Source organism: Babylonia areolata, chromosome 6, assembly GCF_041734735.1.
Source record: "Babylonia areolata isolate BAREFJ2019XMU chromosome 6, ASM4173473v1, whole genome shotgun sequence".
In the NCBI taxonomy this organism is placed as follows: domain Eukaryota; kingdom Metazoa; phylum Mollusca; class Gastropoda; order Neogastropoda; family Buccinidae; genus Babylonia; species Babylonia areolata.
In genome coordinates, this window is record NC_134881.1 from 5,640,081 (window position 1) to 5,652,580 (window position 12,500).

The 12,500-nt window shown below is 43.9% G+C and overlaps 1 long non-coding RNA gene across 1 annotated transcript in view; it reads left to right on the forward strand.

Annotated features, from left to right (window-relative positions):
- The first annotated feature begins 6,018 nt into the window (after nucleotides 1-6,018).
- LOC143282693 (uncharacterized) overlaps nucleotides 6,019-12,500 on the forward strand; it is an 86,653-nt gene continuing 80,171 nt past the window's right edge. Inside the window, exon 1 of the long non-coding RNA XR_013055290.1 lies at nucleotides 6,019-6,226. This is a non-coding gene — a long non-coding RNA (uncharacterized LOC143282693). The remainder of the gene's footprint in view (nucleotides 6,227-12,500) is intronic.

Genomic DNA, 12,500 nt, shown 5'->3' on the forward strand with positions numbered 1-12,500 from the left:
GTTCTGGGGAGGACGTTGTAAGGAGGACGTTCTGGGGAGGACGTTCTGGGGAGGACGTTCTAGGGAGGACGTTCTGGGGAGGACGTTCTGGGGAGGACGTTCTGGGGAGGACGTTTTGGGGAGGACGTTCTGGGGAGGACGTTCTGGGGAGGACTTTCTGTGGAGGACGTTCTGGGGAGGACTTTCTGTGGAGGACTTTCTGGGGAGGACGTTCTGGGGAGGACTTTCTGGGGATGACTTTCTGTGGAGGACGTTCTGGGGAGGACTTTCTGCGGAGGACTTTCTGTGGAGGACGTTCTGGGGAGGACTTTCTGTGGAGGACGTTCTGGGGAGGATGTTCTGGGGAGGACGTTCTGGGGAGGACTTTCTGGGGAGGACGTTCTGTGGAGGATGTTCTGGGGAGGACGTTCTGGGGAGGACGTTCTGGGGAGGACGTTCTGGGGAGGTCGTTCTGGGGAGGACGTTTTGGGGAGGACGTTCTGGGGAGGACGTTTTGGGGAGGACGTTCTGGGGAGGACGTGCTGGGGAGGACGTTTTGAGGAGGTCGTTCTAGGGAGGACGTTCTGGGGAGGACTTTCTGTGGAGGACGTTCTGGGGAGGACGTTCTGGGGAGGACGTTCTGGGGAGGAGGACGTTCTGGGGAGGACGTTCTGGGGAGGACGTTCTGGGGAGGACGTTCTAGGGAGGACGTTCTGGGGAGGTCGTTCTGGGGAGGACGTTCTGGGGAGGACGTTCTGGGGAGGGAGGACGCTCTGGGGAGGACGTTCTGGGGAGGACGTTCTGTGGAGGACGTTCTGGGGAGGGAGGACGTTCTGGGGAGGACGTTCTGGGGAGGGAGGACGTTCTGGGGAGGACGTTCTGGGGAGGGAGGACGTTCTGGGGAGGACGTTCTGGGGAGGTCGTTCTGGGGAGGACGTTCTGGGGAGGGAGGACGTTCTGGGGAGGACGTTCTGGGGAGGGAGGACGCTCTGGGAATGACGTTCTGGGGAGGTCGTTCTGGGGAGGGAGGACGCTCTGGGGAGGACGTTCTGGGGAGGGAGGACGTTCTGGGGAGGACGCTCTGGGGAGGACGTTCTGGGGAGGTCGTTCTGGGGAGGGAGGACGCTCTGGGGAGGACGTTCTGGGGAGGTCGTTCTGGGGAGGGAGGACGCTCTGGGGAGGACGTTCTGGGGAGGGAGGACGTTCTGGGGAGGACGCTCTGGGGAGGACGTTCTGGGGAGGTCGTTCTGGGGAGGGAGGACGTTCTGGGGAGGACGTTCTGGGGAGGGAGGACGTTCTGGGGAGGACGTTCTGGGGAGGGAGGACGTTCTGGGGAGGGAGGACGTTCTGGGGAGGTCGTTCTGGGGAGGACGTTCTGGGGAGGGAGGACGTTCTGGGGAGGTCGTTCTGGGGAGGACGTTCTTCCATTTACCTTTTCATTTTTCTCCCCAGTTGGTGTCAGTCCGACTTGACAAATTTTCATGTGTGCAAAGACTGCCGACTTTGGTATATAGTACTATTAGTAGGGTACACTTTGGCGAACTGGTCGTTGTTCATATCATCATCATCATCATCATCATCATCTTCTTCTTCTTCTGCTTCTTCTTCTCTGTGGAGAGTCACTGGAGCTCCGTACAGAACTGTTCAGCAGATTCCTCCAGGTCTGTGGGTTGTGTGTCAAAGCCTGGGTCTCTGCTGATGGTGTTTCCTGTCCATTCTGCAGTGTTGTCAGTCCATCGTCTCGTTTTTATGTAATGTAGTTACTTTCAAAATTTGGTATGAGTTTGCTTTTATCAATAGTTATTCTATCATGTATGTATATCATTATTTAGATGTGTACTTGCGCACCACCGTATCAATAAGTGAGCTCTCTCTCTCTCTCTCCCTCTCTCTCGGCTCTCTCACTCTCTGTATTTGTATGTGTACATCACACACACACACACACACACACACACACACACACACACACAGAGTTCTATTTATTTGGTGTCACATGATTTATGAGCGGCTTGAGATCACGTTGTCATTTGTGTCGTTTGCATTTTAAATAAATAAACAAACTAGAACAAGAACAAGAACAAGAACACGAACAACAACAACAACAACAACAACAACAACAACACACACACACACACACACACACACACACACACAGAGGCATCTCCTGGCAGCACGCTCTATATTTTCGCGCAGCATCAACCACTGTGTAAGCGTGAGCGCATGATTACAGACAAACAACAACAACCAGCCCTTATCTCGCACTCCAGACAACCGCTATTGTCCTCTTCTCTCCCACCGTTATGGAGCATCCGCAGCATGAACCGTGCACTGCAAGTAAAGCGGGCGTCGGATGAAACGGTCATGACGAGGACTTTGTCAAGAGGCGGACGTATGGGCCGGACGCGCTGGGACTGATAACACTTCAGTGGCTCTGTGTATCGCTCCGCCTTGTGTGTGTGTGACTGACCCCAGCCCTAAGTTAAATCAACTCGACGGAGTCAGTTTGGGGTATTTGTATTTGTATTTGTATTTGTATTCCAACAGATTTCTCTGTGTGAAATTCGGGCTGCTCTCCTTCTAGGGAGAGCGCGTCGCTACACTAGAGCGCCACCCATTTTTTTTTGTATTTTTTTTTCTGCGTGCAGTTTTATTTGTTTTTCCTATCGAAGTGGATTTTTCTACTGAATTTTGCCAGGAACAACCCTTTTGTTGCCGTGGGTTCTTTTACGTGCGCTAAGTGCATGCTGTACACGGGACCTCGGTTTATCGTCTCATCCGAATGACTAGCGTCCAGACCACCACTCAAGGTGTAGTGGAGGGGGAGAAAATATCGGCGGCTGAGTCGTGATTCGAACCAGCGCGCTCAGATTCTCTCGCTTCCTAGGCGGACGCGTTACCTCTAGGCCATCACTCCTAATTGACTCGAGTGTGGGACTTATCCCGCCAAGACTCCAGTCCTTGCCATGATATGACTCCTCGCCCTCAAAATCATTAATTAAAAAAAAAAAAAATCAGAGTAATTAAGAAGCACAAATTAGTATATCACTGTGGAAGAAACAGGGATGAGGTTGATTTTGGGCAACCCTCACCCCACCCCCCCCCCTCACTCGTCCCTCCACACCTCCTACCCCCACCCCCACCCATCCCAGACACGCCAGTCCTGGTACCAAAAAGCACTCCATGATGAGTCAGTGTGGACTGGCATCTGTCCGACTCCAACAGTCACTCAGCAGCATTACCTACCAGCTTCACTTCACACGTACACCAGTGAAGCGGTTCCAGGGACAGCCCGTACTGACCTCAAGGAGAGTCGCTTTGGAGCAGCGCAGCACTATTGGCCCCCAATACCACCCCCCCACACCCCTTGGATTGGAATCTTTTGCGTGACGTGGGGTGGAGACCTTCTAGTTCTGCCCTGCGATGACTCTCCTCCTAAAGATCTTCATGATGCATGCCACCCTCAAGGCGCCATCCTGCATCCCTCCCTCCCAAAAAAAAGAGAAGAAGACGAAAAAAAAAAAAAAAAAAAAAAAAAAAAGAAAAAAAAAAAGAGAGGAAAAACCAGAAAACAACAACAACAAAAAGTGTCATTGCATATCCATAACCAACTACCGATCAGATGAATAAATATGTATTGAAAATAAATTGTATGGTATGCTATGATATTGTATTGTATTGTATCGTATTGTGCGTTTCGTATCGTCTGCATTGAATTGCACATTGTATCTGCATTGTATTGCACATTGTATCTGCACTGTATTGCACATTGTGTCGTATGCATTATATGGCACATTGTGTCTGCACTGTATTGCACATTGTATCGTATGCATTATATGGCACATTGTGTCTGCTCTGTATTGCATATTGTATCGTATGCATTATATTGCACATTGTATATGCAACGTTATTGCACATTGTATCTGGATTGTATTGCATATTGTATCTGCACATTGTATTGCACACTGTATTGCATTGTATTGCACATTGTATCTGCACTGTATTGCACGTTGTATCTGCATTGTATTGCACATTGTATCTGCAATGTATTGCACATTGTATCTGCAATGTATTGCACGTTGTATCTGCAATGTATGGCACATTGCATCTGAATTGTATTGCACATTGTATCTGCATTGTATTACATATTGTATCTGCATTGTATTGCACATTGTATCTGCATTGTATTGCACATTGTATCTGCATTGTATTACACATTGTATCTGCATTGTATTACATATTGTATCTGCATTGTATTACACATTGTATCTGCACCCTATAGCACATTGTATCGTATGCATTGTATTGCACAATGTATCTGCAATGTATTGCACATTGTATCTGCATTGTATTGCACATTGTATCTGCAATGTATTGCACGTTGTATCTGCATTGTATTGCACATTGTATCTGCATTGTATTGCACGTTGTATCTGCATTGTATTGCACATTGTATCTGCATTGTATTGCACATTGTATCTGCACTGTATTGCACATTGTATCTGCACTGTATTGCACATTGTATCTGCACATTGTATCTGCACTGTATTTCACATTGTATCTGCACATTGTGTTGCACGTTGTATCTGCATTGTATTGCACATTGTATCTGCACTGTATTGCACATTGTATCTGCATTGTATTGCACATTGTATCTGCACTGTATTGCACGTTGTATCTGCATTGTATTACACATTGTATCTGCATTGTATTGCACATTGTATCTGGATTGTATTGCACATTGTATCTGCACTGTATTGCACATTGTATCTGCATTGTATTGCACATTGTATCTGCATTGTATTGCACATTGTATCTGCATTGTATTGCACATTGTATCTGCATTGTATTGCACATTGTATCTGCAATGTATTGCACGTTGTAACTGCACATTGTGTTGCACATTGTATCTGCATTGTATTGCACATTGTATCTGCATTGTATTGCACATTGTATCTGCATTGTATTACACATTGTATCTGCATTGTATTGCACATTGTATCTGCATTGTATTGCACATTGTATCTGCATTGTATTGCACATTGTATCTGCACATTGTATTGCACATTGTATCTGCACTGTAGTGCACGTTGTATTTGCACATTGTATTACACATTGTATCTGCATTGTATTGCACATTGTATCAGCATTATATTGCACATTGTATCTGCACATTGTATTGCACGTTGTATCTGCACATTGTATTACACATTGTATCTGCATTGTATTGCACGTTGTATCTGCACATTATATTGCACGTTGTATCTGCATTGTATTGCACATTGTATCTGCACGTTGTATAGCACATTGTATATGCACTGTATAGCACATTGTATATGCACTGTATTGCACATTGTATCTGCATTGTATTGCACAATATTGTTTGTAACATGTGGATGGCCAGGGGAAGTGGAATGTGGTCTTGAAGGGAGCTATCGTGGGTCAGCCCTGAAAAACTCCATCAATATTTCTAGCACAAAATCACCTATTTTCAGAAAAAAAACAAAAAAACAAACAAACAAACAAGGTGATAAAGTCTTCCTAGGGTTTATCCAAAATACTCCCTGTCACCAATCTAGAGAGACCCCCTCTTTAAATGTACCACCCACCTCTTGTTTTGCAACGCTTTTATTTCCTTCAGAGGAAAACGCATTTTTTGGGAAAAGCTATTTAAAAAAACAACAACAAAAAACAAAACCAAAAACCACACACACACACAGAGCGGAAGTGATTCTAATGGAAAAAAAAAAGAAAAAAAGAAAAAAAAGAAGGGAAAATGGGGATTTTGACTTAATATAAGGCATGTAGTAGATTTATTATTATAAAAAAAATAGAAAAGACGAAAAAAGAAGAAAAAAAGAAAAGAAAGAAGGAAAGAAGAAGAAGAAAAGAAAAGAAAAGAAAAGAAAAACCTGCCCTGAATGTAACTCCAAGGGTGGGGGGGAGTGTTTCTGGGACCGACTCCATTGGAGTGGAAACAGTGAGCACTTGGAGTCACTTCCGGACAGTCAGCTGAGGTCCTCAGTGGTTGGACACCCTCGAGTGGCAGGGACCGTCAGCCGGAAAAATAGTCTGAACACGGCCAAAGTGTTTGTTTGTTTAGTTAGTTTGTGTTTGTTTCTTTCTTTTCCGACCAGTGAACTGGGACTAAAAAGGGGCTGGCATCAGCGCTGGTTGTGGTCGTGCAAAACCGACTGTGTCACAAACCACCAGCTTGATATAGCCGTCATTGGACTAATGTGCGTATCGGGTAAGGAAGTTTTGCGATTGTGATGTCTGTCTGTCTGTCTGTCTGTCTCTTTGCCTGTCTGTCTGTCTGTTTTGACGACAGTCCTTTTTCTCATTTAAAAAAAAATTATTTATTTGTATTTGTATTTCTCTTTTTATCACAACAGATTTCTCTGTGTGAAATTCGGGCTGCTCTCCACAGGGAGAGCGCGCTCGCTACACTACAGCGCCACCCATTTATTTTTGTATTTTTTCCTGCGTGCAGTTTTATTCGGTTTTTTTTTTTTTTTTTTTTTTACTATCGAAGTGGATTTTTCTACAGAATTTTACCAGGAACAACCCTTTTGTTGTCGTGGGTTCTTTTTTTACGTGCGCTAAGTGCATGCTGCACACGGGACCTCGGTTTATCGTCTCATCCGGATGATAACGGTTTGTCTTTTTTGTCGGTCGTTACGTCTTTCTGTCCCGTGTATTGTTGTTTGTCGGCTTGCCTGCCTCTTCCACTTTGTATCTCTGTCTATCTGTCTATCTATCAATCTATCTGTCTATCTGTCCTGCCTCTTCCAGTTTGTATCTCTGTCTATCTGTCTGTCTATCAATCTATCTGTCTATCTGTCCTGTCTCTTCCAGTTTGTATCTCTGTCTATCTGTCTGTCTATCAATCTATCTATCTATCTATCCTGTCTCTTCCAGTTTGTATCTCTATCTATCTATCTATCTATCTATCTATCTATCTATCTGTCTATCTGTCTATCTGTCCTGTCTCTTCCAGTTTGTATCTCTGTCTATCTGTCTGTCTATCAATCTATCTGTCTATCTGTCCTGTCTCTTCCAGTTTGTATCTCTGTCTATCTATCTATCTATCTCTATCTATCTCTATCTATCTATCTATCTATCTGTCTATCTATCTATCTCTATCTATCTATCTATCTCTATCTATTTATCTATCTATCTCATCTATCTCTATCTATCTATCTATCTATCTATCTATCTCTATCTATCTATCTATCTCTATCTATGTATCTATCTATGTATCTATCTGTCTATCTATCTGTCTATCTATCTATCTATCTATCTATCTATCTGTCTATCAATCTATGTATCTATCTGTCTATCTATCTATCAATCTATGTATCTATCTGTCTATCAATCTATCTATCTATCTATCTATCTATCTATCTATCTATCTATCTATCTGTCTGTCTGTCTATCTGTTCGTTTGCCTGCCTATTGTTCAGGAATATGTTATGCATATATGAATATGTATGTATGTATGAATGTATGTATGTATGTGTCTGCCTGTCTGTCTACCAGTTTGTCTGCTTTTCTGTATCTTTCTGTCAATCTGTCTATTCATCCATCCTTCCACCTGTCCACCTATCTTTCAGTTTGTCTATTTGTCTGCCTATCTATCCGTCTGTCTGTGCGTTTGACTTGAGAAAATAAACAGCCTTTTATCTACACCCCCACCCCCTCCTTCGTCGCCACAAAACAGGACAATGCGGTTTTTAATCTTGACTATATCCTGATTGTATTTGTGTGTGGATATGTGTGTGTGTGTGTGTGTGTGTGTGTGTGTGATGTGTTCAGTCTCCAGAAATGTGTCCTTTCACGTTTAATCTAGAGGACCGTACCGTACAGAGGACTGTGTCACTTAAAATATACATTAATGATGATGATGATTATCATTATCAATTTTGCAATAATAGCGCCCACGGGTCATGAAAATAATAAAATATGGCCCCATCTCCCAGCCTCAACACTAGTGAGCTGGTCAGATGTGTCCAGTAGCGTTCAGTATCAGGATGCGCATAGCTTGTCAATTCCTTTTCTCGAGAACTGTATCTGCGTCTCAAGTTTTACCACGCCTCGCATCCTCGCGTCAACTGAGGTTAATGAAGAACAAAAGTAGAACGGTTTACTAGAAATTAGCTCGAATGGTGACGAAAATCTCAGTGACAGATTCAGAATCTTTTTAACGTTGTCCTGAAAACAACAGCAGCAACAACAACAACAACAACAGTTTTCACATCCGCAGAGTAACAGTTTGCAGTTATTGAGGACCAAACGAAAGATTTCAGAAAAACGCGCACGCACGCGCGTGTACACCCCCAGCCAGCCCTTTCACACACGAGCGCACGCACGCGCATTTTTGTTCGTGAATTTCTGCGCAGGCCATTTTAGTATTTCCTTTTTCATGCGAATGAAACTCTTCTCCATTAATTTTATCTCTATTATTTTTCAGACATTGTGCTGGTGTGAATGCGTATCTGTGTCTGTGGCGGTGAGCGCGCGCGTGGTCTGAGATTGCTGAAGTGAATCTGTTTCATTCATTTTGAGTCATTTTGTTTTTATTTGTTATTTGTTATTTTTTTTCCCTAATCTTTTTATTTTATTCACTTACTTGTTTACGTGTTGAGCATGCAAACAAACACACACACACACATACATACATACATATATACATACACACATACACACACATACATACATACATACATATATACATACACACATACATACATTCACGCATATACACATACATACATACATAGTTCTCCTCCTCTATCATCTCCTCAATACAGTTCCTCGGCTCTAAAGGCCCGACCAGCATGTTGGGTGTACGCGTAGGTCCGGCAGTCATCTGTGCACCAAGCTCCTTCCCCTTCCTTCAGCGCATGTTGGACGTCAGCACTAAAATGTCCTTCCGACACCGTGAGCTTAGACGTCAGCACTAAAATATCCTTCCGACAACGTGAGCTTACACGTCAGCACTAAAATGTCCTTCCGACACCGTGAGCTTAGACGTCAGCACTAAAATGTCCTTCCGACACCGTGAGCTTACACGTCAGCACTAAAATATCCTCCCGACACCGTGAGCTTAGACGTCAGCACTAAAATGTCCTTCCGACACCGTGAGCTTAGACGTCAGCACTAAAATGTCCTTCCGACACCGTGAGCTTAGACGTCAGCACTAAAATGTCCTTCCGACACCGTGAGCTTAGACGTCAGCACTAAAATGTCCTTCCGACACCGTGAGCTTAGACGTCAGCACTAAAATGTCCTTCCGACACCGTGAGCTTAGACGTCAGCACGAAAATGTCCTTCCGACACCGTGAGCTTAGACGTCAGCACTAAAATGTCCTTCCGACACCGTGAGCTTAGACGTCAGCACTAAAATGTCCTTCCGACACCGTGAGCTTAGACGTCAGCACTAAAATGTCCTTCCGACACCGTGAGCTTAGACGTCAGCACTAAAATGTCCTCCCGACAACGTGAGCTTAGACGTCAGCACTAAAATGTCCTTCCGACAACGTGAGCTTAGACGTCAGCACTAAAATGTCCTCCGACAACGTGAGCTTAGACGTCAGCACTAAAATGTCCTTCCGACACCGTGAGCTTAGACGTCAGCACTAAAATGTCCTTCCGACAACGTGAGCTTAGACGTCAGCACTAAAATGTCCTTCCGACACCGTGAGCTTAGACGTCAGCACTAAAATGTCCTTTTTTCAACGTGACCAACACGTTATGCGTATCATCCTCAGAACGGCTGGGACGAACAGGGAAGTCCTTCTTATGTTTATTTGTAACCACGAGTGCAGAATGTAGTTAGTGATGCTAACAACAATAAACACTTGGCTCTTAACTCTGATATCGCCATAGGTTTTTTTTGTTTTTAAATTTTTTATTTTATTTATTTATTGATTTTCTTTAAAAATGAGTAGAACTACAATGAACATTGCATTATAGGTGTGTTGAGGAAGAAGAAGAAGAAGAAAAAAAAAGAAAACAGAAAACGAAAGGAAAAAAACCCCACACAAAACAAACAAACAAACAAGAAAAAACAAAAAAAAAAAACAACAACAACCAAAAAAACAAAAACAAACAAACAAACAAAACCCCCCACAACAACAAACAACAGCAACAAAGCCATCAAATATTAACAAACAAAGAAAACACAGTGTGAAAAGAGACCCTTGAAAAGTCAACGATACAGCAATGAAGTGTTGAAACACGCACCTATATACACACGTATACAAACACACACAAACACATACACAATACACACACGCATACACACAGACACAGACAGCCAGACATACACACACACTGAGACACAGACACTAACAGACACACAGACACAGACACACACACACACACACACACACACACACACACACATGTATAATAGAGTGGGTTTGACTACGGAATTTAGCCAGGGACAGCTGTCTCGTTGCCTTGGTTTTAAAATTTTTTTATTATTATTATTATTATTATTTTTTAATACACGCGTTAAATTAAGTGCACACCACACACATTTTATCGTCTCATCCTAATGGCCACTGTCCAGATCACCACTCAACGTCTCGTGGAGGGGTAAAAGAAAGGCTGGCAAGTGGAGGATTCGAACCGGCGTACGCCCAGATTCTCTCGCTTCCTTGGCGGACGCGTTATCATTAGGACACTACTCAACTCGACTCGTACTGCTTGAAAAAAAAAAAAAAAAAAAAAAACCGAAAAAAAGAAGAAAAAAATGAAGGGAAAAAAGAAGAAAAGAAGAAAAGAAGAAGAAGAAGAAGAAGAAGAAGAAAGTAACTGCTTATTCTATTCCTTTGGGGCATTTCAGCTCTTGCGTAAAACCACGGAAGTCAGCGTGATCAGGATCTGGGATCAATGCAGGGAATTGTGGTTTAACTCTCTCCATACGAACGGCGAAAGAGACGACGCTAACAGCGTTTCACCCCAATTACCATCATCAAAATATTGCAAGCGGAAGGCTTTTATACTGAAGACGTGAATGTTCACAAAGAATACCACAATTCTGACGACGGAAGCTAAAGGTTGGGTCATTCAGACACCCACTGGACATCCGAGGGGTCTGTGTAGAGGAGAACAGAGGACTGGCCGTACTGAGTGAGTTAAAAAGACGCCTGCTGCTGATGATCATTCTGTTTGCGCGGCCCCAGGTTCAGTCACTCCACATCAGTCGTTCCCGCTTGTCTTCCCCTGTCTCAGGACCTTGCACTTCGATCAGCTTCCGAGATCCACTCCACTTACGCATACCCAGATTCAAACTCTCGACTGTTGGCCGCCGTTCTTTCTCTGTCTCTGGACCTTGCAATTGGAATGAACTTCCTCTTTCGCTTCGTCAAGTCTCCACACTCAGCTCTTTCAATTCTGGCCTTTAAACCCACCTCTTCCCAAAATAGCCTCCCTTCCCTGCCTCTTCCTTGTCTTTAGTTTCTCCAGTTTTAGAGTTATGCGTGCGTGAGAATGACTGGTGCGAAAGCGCTTAGATTTGGCTATGCACAAGATTCAGCGCTATATAAGTACCATTATTATTATTATTATTATTGTTATTATTATTATTATTATTATTGTTCGAACGATCTCCCTCTTTCCGCTCATCAGTCATGTCTCTGCACTCAGCTCTTTCAACTCTGGCTTTAAAAAACAACTACCTCTTCTCCAAATAGCCCCCCCCCCCCCGAGTACCCTCCCCCCAACTCCTTCCCACTTTCTACACCTGACCCCCTTTCTCCGGCCTCTTCCGTATCAACAGTTTCTTCAGCTTTCTATTTGTTTACATGTAGGCTGTTTATAAGTTTGTTTGGTTTTCGTTTCCGTGAATTCTTCTTCTTCTTCTTCTTCTGCGTTTACTCGTATGCACACGAGTGGGCTTTTACGTGTATGACCGTTTTTACCCCGCCATGTAGGCAGCCATACTCCGTTTTCGGGGGTGTGCGTGCTGGGTATGTTCTTGTTTCCATAACCCACCGAACGCTGACATGGATTACAGGATCTTTAACGTGCGTATTTGATCTACTGCTTGCATATACACACGAAGGGGGTTCAGGCACTAGCAGGTCTGCACATATGTTGACCTGGGAGATCGTAAAAAATCTCCACCCTTCACCCACCAGGCGCCGTCACCGTGATTCGAACCCGGGACCCTCAGATTGACAGTCCAATCGCTTTAACCACTCGGCTATTGCGCCCGTCGTTTCCGTGAATTCGAGCTATGCATGCATGTGCATGATTGGTGTGTAAGCGCTTTGATTTATTGCTGCATAAGATTCAGCGCTATATGTACCTATATACTAATTATTATTATCATTGTCATAGTGATAATAATAATACTAATGACAGCAGCACAACTGAACGCACTGGTAAGGCCTTGAGTGCATGCATATAATATACCTTTTTTATATACTTATTCGAGAGCAGTTCTCCTGTATAATTTTGCCAGAGGAAAACACTGGCGTTGCCATGGCTTTTTTTTCCCCCACAGTGCG